Source organism: Mauremys reevesii, linkage group 7 (genome assembly GCF_016161935.1).
Source record: "Mauremys reevesii isolate NIE-2019 linkage group 7, ASM1616193v1, whole genome shotgun sequence".
Classification (NCBI taxonomy): domain Eukaryota; kingdom Metazoa; phylum Chordata; order Testudines; family Geoemydidae; genus Mauremys; species Mauremys reevesii.
The window spans coordinates 72,820,537-72,833,985 of record NC_052629.1 but is presented as its reverse complement, the minus strand read 5'-3'; positions in this window follow the sequence as shown (position 1 = coordinate 72,833,985).

Below are 13,449 nucleotides of genomic sequence, written 5' to 3'. Positions count from 1 at the left end.
ATGGGCTTCTTCCTTTCGTGAGTCCTAAGACTCTAATGCTGACTAGATTCTGTAGATTGGAAACTTCTCGTGTTCCCTAGAAATTCTATTTCAATGCCCAGCAGACTTTCAGTTGGAGGAACTATAATGCTATCTGATTTGCATCTGATTGCAAACCTGACTTTTCTCCAGGGTCAACCAATAATGTTTCCTCTGCAAGGCTGTTTAGGTGTGCTGAGGATGGCTTGTCTAATGAGACTCCTGCCAGAAAATACATTTTTATCATTTTATTGCATTAGAATGTACATGTAGTTCAAGAGGAACATTGAAGCTAGTGTTGCATTGACTCCATCTGTGTTAGATTTGTCAGATACAAATTCTGAAATGGGATGTGAATTACAAATCTGGCTCTTAAAGGTGGCCTGCAAAGAATTTTTAAACTGGTCTTGTCCTCTCTGCTTCTGTATACTTGACAAAGGCCTGTAGAAGGTCATTGTTTTGGTAGAGGATTGCTGAGTGCTCTCCAGGATTTTTGTTGTGCTCTATTATCTTAATTGAAAGCATAAGATGGATGAATATTGAATCTGTAACAAAGGCTTCCTTATTCCAAAGTGTGTTAGTTACCGAAGTTAAATGTTAAACCAAAGCCAAGTTTTACAAGTCTGACCAAAAATCCATTTTCCCTCTTGTTTTCTCAAGGTACACACTTTCAGCTCTTGTGATGTTACTCTTTACTAGTTCTCCAATCGCCATTGTCTCCCAAGATGACCTGAATTTCTAATGTAAGAAAACAAGCTGGGGGGGGCGGGGGGACTTTTAAACCTTTTTTAATCATAAAGAAGCAAAAAAAAAAAAGGGGGCAATTTTTTTCCTTTTTGCAGTTCACCGTGATATATAACAATGCTGAAATAAGCTTGATTTCCCCAGTAGTGCTTTACAGGTTGAAATAACTAAAACCAATACAGTTACATAAATGGAGCACTATCCACAGCAAAATTAAAATGCAGCGTTCTCAAAATGAAAAGGAAAGAGTAGTAACACTGTTTGTTTGAGATAACTACAGTATACAAGCACTTTAAAATTTCGGAATGGTAATAGACACCTTAAAACTGAATGTAGGATTGGCTAATTACATATTAAAAGCAACTGCCTTTGTGGGCTGTATTCATGTAGTGCAGGGGGTGAGAGGAGACCCTTACCAGTGAGGGGCTGTATTGCTGAGTGAAGTTCCTAGAGAAGAGAGCCCAAGTAATGTATGGGGACAGCTGGCCATAGAACTTAGTGCCATATCATTAAGTGGAGATGGAAAATTAATTTTCCAGCAGTTCCAGTCATGCTTATACTTGGCTTTTTTTGTAGGTTACTGGGTAACTCTTTTTCCTAAACTCTACTCCTTAGGTTTTCCAGTGATGGATTTTCTGTCCATATTTTCTAACCAATTTCAGAATGGCACCTTTTGTGTGGCAGTGCACCTTCTGTTCAAATAAAGCCATGCATTACCCCAAATGTGGGGATAATTAGACTTTTGCCTCCTTCACTATGCATCTTGGAAGAAAAGTTACACAACTCCTAGGAAGCAGAGGAGAGGTGGTGGTACTTGCAGAACTTGTAAAATGTGCAAAACACATTCTTAGATGTCCGGACAGTTGAAATTTCTTCAAACAAAACTTAGGGCATGGCTACACTTTCAGATGTAGACTGCTGTGAGTTAAACCAGCCCTCGGAGAGCACAGTAGGGAAAGCGCTGCAGTGTGTTCACACTGTCAGCTGCAAGCGCACTGGCGTGGCCACATTTGTGGCACTTGCAGCGGGAATGGGAGCAGTGCACTATGGGCAGCTATGCCACAGAGCACTTCTTCCAATTCTGGCAATGTGGCTTGTAGGAAGGGGGCAGCGGGGGGGCATTCTGGGTCCTGTCCCAATGCCTTGTGATGCAGGGCTTCGCATCCCAGCAATCCCTGTGATTCTGTCCACATTTGGTGCTATCTTTCAACATTTTTGTACTGTGCTGTCTTCCCTTTCAGTCTGTGGGAATGGATCCTGAACTGCTGAGGAATATGCTGATGGGTCTTGCCAGCACGTCATGAATGGCAATCGAGTTACTCCTTGAGCTTCAAACTGACAGTGAGGAGTCTGACGATGTCGACTCACATAACGCTTACAACACAAGATTGTGGCATTCACGGACATGCTCACTGCAGTGGAACACTGCTTTTGGGCTCTGGAAACAAGCACTGGGTGGTGGGATCACATCGTCATGCAAGTCTGGGATGACGAGCAGCGGCTGCAGAACTTTTGCATGAGAAGAGCAGCTTTCATGGGACTGTGTGCTGAGCTCGCCCCCACCATGCGGCTCAAGGACACAAGTTGAGAGCTGCCTGCAGGTGGCTATTGCAATCTGGAAGCTGGCAACTCCAGACAGCTACTGATCGGTTGCTAACCAGTTTGGAGTGGGAAAGTTGACCATTGGAATCATGTTGATGCAAGTTTGCGGGGCCATTAATGGCATCCTGCTCAGAAGAACCATACCTCTGGGTAATGTGTATGACACTGTGGCTGGCTTTGCACAAATGGGTTTCCCTAACTGCGGAGGGGCGATATATGCATCCCATCTTCCAATTTTGGCACCAGTCCACCTAGCCTCAGAGTACATAAATTGGAAGGGGTATTTCTCTGTGGTTCTACAGGCGCTTGTGGATCACCGTGGACATTTCATTAACATTAACGCAGGCTGGCCCGGAAAGTTGCATGACGCACACATCTTTTGGAACACTGGCCTGTTCAGGAAGCTGCAAGCCAGGCCTTTCTTCCCAGACTGGAAGATCACCATAGGGGAAGTCGAAATGCCCGTTGTGATCCTTGGAGACCCCGCTTATCCTTTAATACCGTGGCTCATGAAACCCTACACAGGGAGCCTTTACGGCAGCAAGGAGTGATTCAGCAACAGCCTGGGTTGGTGCAGAATGACTGCTCCGTGCTTTGGTGCTGGCGATCTGCATTCTGCTAGCGGACTCTCCTTTTACTCTCCTGCCACTCCTGCACTTTCTGATTTTCATTAAGGGACTCCTGCATTACTTCATGCAGCATGTTGTCTTGGCTTCTACATGGCCACTTCCTGATTCTTTGGAGTCTTTCAGCCGTTGATAACGAGGACGGCTGGGATCTCAAGCTTGCATCTGTAAAACCAAAATGCAACACTTAACAGAGGCAGCATTCTTCACAACAGACAGAGCAATGATTTGGCCATACTTAAAGACAAGCAGAGTCTACACAATAGCAGGAAAAAACCTTTCCCAAAGCGAGCGTGCATAACCCCCAGGAGCCCCAAAATGGTGAGTAAGCAAAGGAGCAAGGGGGACTGATTCTTTCATGGCTGTACTGTCCTCTGGGGTTCTGTGCCTTGGGGAGAGCCAGCAGCTGCAGGGGGCCCCTGTACTGAACACTGTCCCCACATTTTCCACGGCATGAGTTTTTGGCCTGGAAGATACCTTGCTGTTGAGGGTGACCTCGGAAGCAAGGGAGGGTCATCTTCTACAATGCGGCTTCCACTCTGGCCCATATGCAGCTTGCCTGTGTGCAGCAATGGTCCCCCGTGCCCGTCACTGCACAGTGGCATGGACACGTTAGCCTAACTGGGACAAGGACCACAGTGGCCCCACGAAACCTGCGCAAGCATGTTGCCCAAATTCTGTCTGAGACCTTTGAAGAGATCACTGAGGCCGATTACCGCGATATGAGAGAGCACATCAACGCCCTATTCCGCATCTAGGCAAGCATGCAGCCCTAACCTTCCTCGCCCCAAGAGCCTGCACTGAACAACTTCCTTCCCAAAATAAAAGCGGCTTACCAGGCACCACCTCTGGTGTTTGTTCTTCCCAAAGCACCATCTGCTGCAACTGGCTACCTTCCTCCTGGCTGCATGCATCTAGGGATTCTGGGGTGTCCTCCTCCTCAGCACCCTTGCTCCTGCTTTCCTCCTCCTGCCTTGTTGAACTGGGCTGTGAAGTGTCCATGGTGGTCTTCAGAGTGGAGGTGGGGTCACCCCCCAAGTATTGCGTCCAGCTGTTTGTAGAAACGGCAGGTTGTGGGGGCAGCACCAGAGCAGTGGTTTGCCTCACAGGCTTTGTGGTAGGTGTTCCACAGCTCCTTCACTTTAACGCTGCACTGCAGTGCATCCTGGTCATGGCCCCTCTCCATCATGTCCCTTGATATCTGCCTGAAGGTGTTGTAATTCCTACAGCTGGGACTGGACAGCTTCCTCCCCCGCAAACACTGATGAGGTCCAGCACCTTGCCATTGCTCCATACTGGGGATCGCCTGGCACATGGAGGCATGGTCACCTGGAAGGATTTGCTGAGAGCACTCCATGCTTTGCTGAGCAAACAGGAAGGGGATTTTAAAAATTCCCAGCGAATTTATAGGGTGGGTCTGATGGTTGGTCACCTGAGGGCAGGGTAGTAGAGTTCAAAGTGATGACCAGAGTGGCTAGAACAGGCATTGTGAGACATTTCTGGAGGCTGATCAGAGTGCTGTAAAGTGCCAATGTAGACAGTGCACCAATGCTGGGAGCTAATCCCCTTGTGGAGGTGGGTGTTCTTTTAATAGCACTGGGACAGAGCTCTCTCAGTGCTATTCTGTGACTACACAGCCACGTTAAAGCACTGTCCTGGCAGTGCTTTAACGTAGCTAGTGAAGACATACCTTAAGGGGCAGAGAAGAGCTGAGCCGGTATCTGGCCTGTGAAAGAAATATTTGAAGTTTTAAGCTGCAAGCAAGAGTGGCTTGCCTTCAAGAAACTCTGCAATCTGCCTAAAACAATTGCTTGTAACCAGTTTCTTTAGTATATTAAGCTTAGCTTGGTGTTTGTTTCATTTGCTAGGTAATCTGCTTTGATCTGTTTGCTATCTCTTATAATCACTTAAAATCTATCTTTTGTAGTTAATAAACATTTTTGTCCTCTCTGAAACCAGTGCATATCTTCTTCCATATTGAGGGAGGGAGCGAATGCTATGAGCTTACTTTGTTCCATTCTCTGTGCAGTGCAAGACCATACAGTTTTGGGTTTGACTTCCAGAGGGGGTGTGCACTTAAGTGCTGGGCAATCCCTGAGCTGAGTCTTCCAATGCAGAGCTGATTTCAGTGTCTGTGTCTTTCTGCAGCTGGGTGTGTCCCTACCTGTGTGTGTGCTGGAGGAGACTTGAGGGCCTGGCTCAGCAGGACTGTGTAAGGGGAAACAGGCAGGCTTAGTAGTACTCCAGAACATCAAATAGCACCCCGGAGCGAGGGCAACCTGTCACACCTAGCTTTGTTTTATATCTTTTTACTAGTTATCAATCAAAGACCTTCCCTCTTATCCTACGACAGCTTATTTTGCTTAAGAGTCTTTGGTGAGGTACCTTGTCAAAGGCATTCTGAAAATCTAAGTACACTATATCCACTGGATCCCCCTTGTTCACATGCTTGTGGACCCTCTCAAAGAATTATAGTAGATTGGTGAGGCATGATTTCCCTTTACAAAAACCATCTTCACTCTTCCCCAACAAATCGTGTTCATCTAGGTGTCTGATGATTCTGTTGTTTTCTATAGTTTCAACCAATTTGCCCGGTACTGAAGTCAGGCTTACCAACCTCTGTAATTGCTGGGATCGCTTCTGGAGCCTTTTTAAAAAATTGGTGTCACAATAGCTATCCTCCAGTCATCCAATACAAAAGCTGATTTAAATGATAGGTTACAAACCATAGTTAGTAGTTCTGCAATTTCACATTTGAGTTCTTCAGAACTCTTGGGTGAATACCATGTGGTCCTGGTGACTTATTACTGTTTAATTTATCAATTTGTTCCAAAACCTCCTCTAGTGACACCTCAATCTGGGACAGTTCCTCAGATTTGTCATCTAAAAAGAATGGCTCAGGTTTGGGAATCTCCCTCACATTCTCAGCTGTGAAAACCAATGCAAAGAATTCATTTAGTTTCTCTGCAATGCCCTTATCATCCTTGAGTGCTCCTTTGGCATCTTGATTGTCCAGGGGTTGTTTACTAGGCTTCCTGTTTCTGATGTACTTAGAACATTTTCTTGCAATTACTTTCTGAGTCTTTGGCTAGCTGTTCTTCACATTCTTTTTTGGCCTTCCTAATTATATTTGTACACTTCACTTGCCAGAGTTTATGCTCCTTTCTATTTTCCTCCCTAGGATTTAACTTCCACATTTTAAAAGATGCCTTCTTGCCTCTAACCGCTTCTTTTACTTTGTTTAGCCACAGTGGCATTTTTTGGGTTCTTACTATGTTTTTTAAATTGGGGTATACATTTAAGTTGAGCTTCTAGTAAGGTGTCTTTAAAAAGTTTCCATATAGCTTGCAGAGATTTCTCTTTTGGTACTGTACCTTTTAATTTCTGTTTCACTAACTTCATTTTTGTGTAGTCCCCCTTTCTGAAATTAAATGCTACTGTGTTGGGCTGCTGTGGTGGTTTTCCTGCCACAGGAACGTAAAATTTAATTATATTATGGTCACTACCAGCTATAGTCACCTCTTTGAACAGATCCTGTGCTCCACGTTGGACTAAATCAAGAATTGCCTCTCCTCTTGTGGGTTCCAGGACTAGCTACTCCAAGAAGCAGTCACTTAAGGTGTCAAGAAACTTTATCTCTGCATCCTGTCCTGAAGTGACATGTACCCAATCAATATGGGGATAGTTGAAATCCTGCATTATTATTGAGTTTTTTTATTTTTATAGCCTCTAATCTCCCAGAGCATTTCATAGTCACTTATCACCATCCTGGTCAAGTGGTCGATAATATATCCCTACTGCTATATTCTTATTATCAGAGCATGGAATTACTATCCATAGAGATTCTATGGTATAGTTTGGTTCATTTAAGATTTTTACTTCATTTGATTCTACGCTTTCTTTCACAGATAGTGCCACTCCTCCACCAGCACAACCTGTTCTGTTCCTTCCAAAATATTTTGTAGCCTGGTATTACTGTTTCCCATTTATTATCCTCATTCCACCAAGTTTCCACCAAGCCTATTATATCAATATCCATCTTATTATTTAGAATTCTAGCTTTTGTATATAAGCACTTTAAAAAGTTGTCACTTTTTAGCTGTCTGCAATTACATGATGGGACTCTTTCAGTTGACTGTTTCTCATCAGATCCCTACCTGTATTTTATCATCGTCCATCCTTTCCTCCTTACTAGGACACAGAGAATCTCCATTAATAGACCTTCCCCTAAGGAATGTCTCTGTCTGAAGCATGTGTTTCTCCACACTTGTCAGCTTTCCCTCAGCCCTTAGTTTAAAAACTGCTCTATGACCTTTTTAATTTTAAGTGCCAGCAATCTGGTTCCATTTTGGTTTAGATGGACCTCACCCTTTCCCAAAAGTTTCCCCAGTTCCTAAAAACCTAACCCCCTCCTCCCTACACCATCGTCTCATCCACGCGGTGAGACCCTGCAGTTCTGCCAGCAACTGTTACATGAATGATCTCCCAGCCATTCATGAACCATCAATAGGGAGGCTCCAGCCAATTTCCCCTAGCTTGTCAGAACTGTACTGTCTTACATTGGTCAGAAGCCTGGCCAGTTTAAGTTCATTAAGTAATTCATCACTCCCTCCGTGTGGAATGGACATGTACTAGCCTTTGTAAACTGAGATGAGATTTCCCAAGCACTTCAGCCAAAAGACACTGTTTTAGGTAAAACAAAAAACAGGTTTATTCACTTCAAATCTATTTTTCTGTAGTTATTATAAACAGCAGCCCAAGAGATCAGAGTTGGTAATTTAAGAAACAAAAATAAATTTGCTAAGTTCTACAAACTAAGCAGGATTTGAATCAAACAATATCTCACCCTGACAGATGGTATAAGCAGGTTACAGATCCTCAATACACAGACTGGACTCCATTTCCAGTCTGGGACCGCCCTTCCCCACTTCAAAGTCTTTGTCCTCCAGGTGTTGAGTTGTGGGAAGGGAGTGGGGGGGAAGAGGCCAAGTGATGACATCACTGCCTCTCTCTCATATTTCCTTTCAGCTGTGAAGATCCTTCCTGTGACATGGGGGCAGCCCCTATTAGTCAAGCAGTCTCCGTTGCCTGTGTGTGCCCTCTCTGAGGGTACGTCTACACTACGGGACTAATCCGAATTTGCATAAACCCGTTTTGTAAAACAGATTGTATAAAATCAAGTGCGTGCGGCCACACTAAACATTAAATCGGTGGTGTGCGTCCACGGTCTGAGGCTAGCATCGACTTCTGGAGCGTTGCACTGTGGGTAGCTATTCCGTAGCTATCCTATAGTTCCCGCAGCCTCCCCCGCCCCTTGGAATTTCCGGGTTGAGATCCCAGTGCCTGATGGGGCAATAATCATTGTCGCGGGTGGTTCTGGGTAAATGTAGTCAGTCACTCCTTCCTCTGGGAAAGCAACGGCAGACAAGCATTTCGCGGCTTTTTTCCCTGGATTGCCCTGGCAGATGCCATAGCATGGCAATCATGGAGCCTGTTTTGCCTTTTGTGATTGTCACCGTATGTGTACTAGATGCCGCTGACAGAGGCGATTCAGCAGCGCTACACAGCAGCATGCTTTTGCTTTTGCATGACAGCAGAGATGGTTATCAGCCATACTGTACCATCTACCATACCATAAATTGGTAATAAGATGATCGTGGCTACCAGTCCTTTTGCACTGTTCCATTTGCTGCTGTCATAAGTGCCCCTGGCTGCTCTTACCTGCAGGTATTTAACCATGTTGAAACAAGAACTCATTGTCATATCTAGTATCAACTGCATGTAACAATCTATTCCCCCTGGGGTATATTGTGTGCTTGGCAGAGAGTTGAAGGTGTGTGTAAAATATTCCACCTTCTGGCTGCCTGTGACCAGGTTCCTCCCAGGCATATATTCCAATGAGTCAACCTTTGCCAAAGCAACAGCTTGTGATTGAAGCAGCCCCTTCTTGTACAAATCAATATTAAAAGCATTTGTTAGCCCTGTTGTCTCTGCCAGGAGTTATCATGCACAGACTCTGCAATCTACCATTCAGCAAGGGTGCCTACTGTCTGCTGTTTTAAATCCTTGAAGTACAAGACTGCTTGTGAACCTCTTTTAGAGCCAGTGCACTGGGAAACTGAAAAAAAGACTGGCATTGCTTTGTGTTTGTTATACCAATATAATAAAAACCAGCAGGATCTTATTAAGAGGGATAAGGCAAAGATGCCGCATTTATTGTAAATACCATAAGAAAACAAAAGACAGGAAAAGACAAAAGCAAACAATGTTGTTTTACTACTTATTTCTATCACTACTTATTCCTTACACACACACACACACACACATATTCATTCACACAATCATTCATTCAGGTTCTGTATAGATGTTATAGTTACCAGCCTAGACGTTGCTCATGCCAAGTTACTGGCCAGGTATCTTGGTCATGAGGATGGAGCCGAGTCTGTGTCAGATGCATCTGGTGCTCCTGGAGGCTGGCAGCAGAACCATAGACTCGAAGTCCTTATTCTTTAGAATCCAGTTTTATAGGGATTTTTCCCTATGTTAGTTCATAGGAGTTGCTTCATTCTCCTGTTGCTAAATCAATCAGCAGATGGCTGGCTCCATGTTATTAGATGTTTTGTTTTTCCTTCCTTTGAGGTGTGGTGGGTGGATTCCAGTTTGCCCTCCGGGGGTCATCTGGTTGATCCCACTTGACACCTTCTTCGGCCAACACTGAATTCTTTAGGCTGGTAACTCCCTAACCATTCATTTACATACATTCTCTATCTTAGGGTATGGCTACACTTACAAGTTGCAGCGCTGGGAGTTACAGCGCTGCTCATGCAGCTGTGTAGGGGCCAGCGCTGGAGTGTGGCACAGCACTGACCAGCGCGCTGCAGTGTGGCCACACTTCACTTTTTTCAGCTGTATTGAGAGGTGCATTGTGGCAGGCAGCCCACAGACACCCCACCCGTTTTTTGGCGGCGCCGCTGGCGCTGTATGAATGGGAAGGGAAGGAAGTGTGGGTCATTCTCATTCCTGTTCCTGTTCCAGTGCCGTGGTGCTTCCATCCCCAGCATCTCATTCTTCCTTTCCGCTTGCGTTGCCAGCCATTTGTTCTGTTTTTGTTTTTTGTTTGTGTGTGTGTGTGGAGATTTCTGTCTGAGGAAATGAGCTGCTGCTGCTGAGGACTGTCAGCACAGCACAGCACGCCAGCTGGCAGTTCAGCTCCAAAGCTAGCTCCAGGAGTCTGTGACGGATGATATCGATCTCGATTCTCCTCGATTCATTCACCAGATGATGTGTGTGCAAAGTGCTTGTGGCAAGAACTGAAATGCGCACGCTGCTGCTCGCTTTGCAAGCACTGGGTGGTGGGGTGGGGTCAGATCAGTCTGGAGATGGGGGGTGAAAGGGCTGCTGCCTGACTTTCATGAGAAAAGCCACTTTCATGGGATGTGTCTGCTGAGCCTCGCACTCTGACTGACGCCAAGACAGAGAGAGCAACTGCTGTGTGGCTAAGCTGAGCTGGGCGTTGGGAAGTGGCTATTGCAACAGCGAGCCTGGCAAGCTCGCGAGTCAGTTTGTCGTGGGGAATCGTCCGTTGGGAAAAGTTTGCTGATTTGATTTGATGCAAGTTTGCAATGCATCGGCAAGAAAGAGAAGTGGACTGGAGAGCGTGTGGAGACTGGGGGGGGGGGGGGACATGTGGGGGGGGGGCACTGTGGGGGTTTCCCTAACTGTCCTAGATATGGAGGGCGCATACCCCCCCGTTAATTCCAGGTTCTGGCAATTTCAGTCTATTTCTAGGCTCTTCACATCGCGCGCTTATTTCCGCTGGCGCTTCATTGGCATTTACACAGCCTGGCATGGAGATTGGATCAGGCTGGCCTTTGGGCCAGTGGCCTGTTCAGGAAGATGCAGGCAGGAGGTTTTTCCAGACAGGAAGATCACAGTAGACAGGGCCAAATGCCCCCTTGGATCCTGCCACCCCCCACCAGCTTACCCCTTGAGGCCTGCTACTGCCTTGGCTAGGCGAAGCTTAGACAAGCACAGGAGCAAGAGCCGGGACCTGAGCAGGGGCTGGTGTTGTATGGGAAGCTGCTTGGGTGTTTTTGAATGGGGTGTTGCGTTATGGGCTAGGGCTTGCAGGGGGGCGGGAAGCATATGGGAAAGCGGTCCCCCCAATATGCAAGCAGCATATAATATTTGTAAAGGAAATATGAGACATGTAGGTGGGGAGAATGAACAGTGAAAGAGGAGGAGGGGGCTGCAGAGGCCGCAGGAGAGAGGGGCAAGAGGAGGGAGAGGAGAGCTGGAGGGGCCAGGGATGGGGGAGGAAGAGGGGGGAAATTGAGGCTGGAGGGAAGAATGAGAGGCTGAAAGCCAACAGTAATGTTTGCTACACTGTTATTGGCACATTTTCTCTTATTCTATTATTATAAAATGATTTTTCTAAGCTCTTTCTTTACTATCTGCTATCTTTTAGACTGTTTTCAAAATAAGAGACAATTTCAAAGCCTACACAAAGACACACAAAGAAAAAAATTGTGACACAGACAGACAGACACACAACATTTCAACACAACAAGAAAGGGGTGTGGGTGTGTGTTGAGTGGTGCAGTGTGTGTCTGTGTTGATGTCTGGAGTGCCTGCTGTTTAGTTTGCACTACTGGGCCAGGGGGTGTGGTGCATGGGGTGTGTGGGGTAGGTGGGTGGGTGCAGTGGGTAAGGTGGGTGGGTTGGTGGCTGGTGGTTGGGTGGCTTGAGGTGGTGGTAGAAGCTGAATGCTGGGAAAGCTTACTGGGAGCTGGGGGAAGGGGTTTGGGCTGGCTGGGGCAAGGGGGAGAAAGCTTTTGGGGGGGGGACTGCTGGGCTTGCTTGCTCTGCTCTGCCTGGGGCCGCCTGCTCCTTCTCTTCTTGCTGGAGCAGCTGGTTCTTCTTCTCTCTCTGCTCTCTTCCTCTTTCTCTCTTTGTCCTTTCAGTTCTCTTCTTTCTCAGCATCTCCCTTTCTTCCTTCCTTTCAGCATGCTCCTGCTTCTGCTCTTTCCTCTGAAGAAGTTTGTTCTCTTTCTGCTTTCTCTTGTGTTTTTGTAGTTTCTTTGCTTGCCTCTGTCTGCTGTTTCCAGGAGTCACTCCAGGGAACACCACTCAAACATTTTAACAGACACAGCGCAGAGGACTGATGAATTTCACACTAATTTTCTGAGGGCACTTCAGGAGTGAGCACTGAGTTCGAAATGGAAGAGGGGGGGACACTGGGGGGTTTTGGGATGCTTGGGGAGGAGTGGATAGAGGGCTTAGGTGGAGAAGGGGAGTGATAGAGGGGGTGAGGGTTGGTTGTTCTGGTCTGGGAGGGGTGATCTCTTGGTAAAGCCTCAGTAGATCTTCTCCTGACACTATCTACCTATCTCTTCACCTCCTAAAGTAGTCCCCTTTTACAGCCACAGGAGTTAAGGAGCAGCACAAGTGCTGCAGTCCAGCGGGGACATGTTTCCCAGCAATCAGGACCTGTGCCGGCCCATGGGGACGACTTCCCTGCGTTCAGAAGTGGATTCCGCACAGCGCCCACAAGCCGGCGACCTGGTTCAGCGCTGCTGCCCCGTGACTGCTGGGAAGGCGATTAACAGCGTGGAATAAACCTGCGCACGCATATTGCCAATCGACGTGACTGAGACTTTGCTGAGATAACTGATGCATGATTAGACCGGCATGAAGAGGCATGAGACCATCTTCCCATAACCCCCTGGCTGGCATGCAACCCCCTTCCGCCCCAAGCCTCTTGCCACCCCTTCTGCAACCTCTGCTGCTGCTTCTGCCACGCTGCTCTCCTCTGCTTGAAGACTCCTCTCCTGGCTGCCTGCCATCTGGCTGCTTGCCCCCCTGGCTGGCTGCTGCCTTCCCTGGGGTCCCTCCCCAGTGTCCGCCCCCTTCCGCCTCCCTTCCCCCCTCTCCCCTCCTGGTGTCCCGCTGCCTCCTGTCCATCTCCCTCTCCGCCTCCTCAGCAGCTCTGTCTCTCCCCCCCTCTCCTGCAGGTCTCTGGCAGTCGGGTCCTCCCCCCCAGGTCCCGGGGCATTGCGGCCGGGCAGGCCCCGGCGCTTGCACCCTCTTCGGCATTGCCCTGCATTGCAGTGCGCCCCAGCCCTGCCCACGCTGCCTGCATATGCAGCAAGACTGATCATGGCCCCTATCCAGCCTTGCTTGCATATCTGCTCATGATATATGCTATGCCCCAAACACTGATGAGATGAACATCTCGCCCGCTCCATCCGCTCAACTCGGCGCTCAGGCTGCCACGTAGTGCCTCCCACCTGCTGCTGCATGTCACGATTGCACATGCATGTGGGCTGGGGCAGCAGGAAGAGACTCTGAAAATGGCTGGAAGGAACAGGAAAAAGCGAGAGAGTTGCAAGCACAGCAGAGGAGATTTTGAGGAGGAGTGGAGAATTGAGTGAAGAGTGATGAGCAGTGAGAGGAGGGG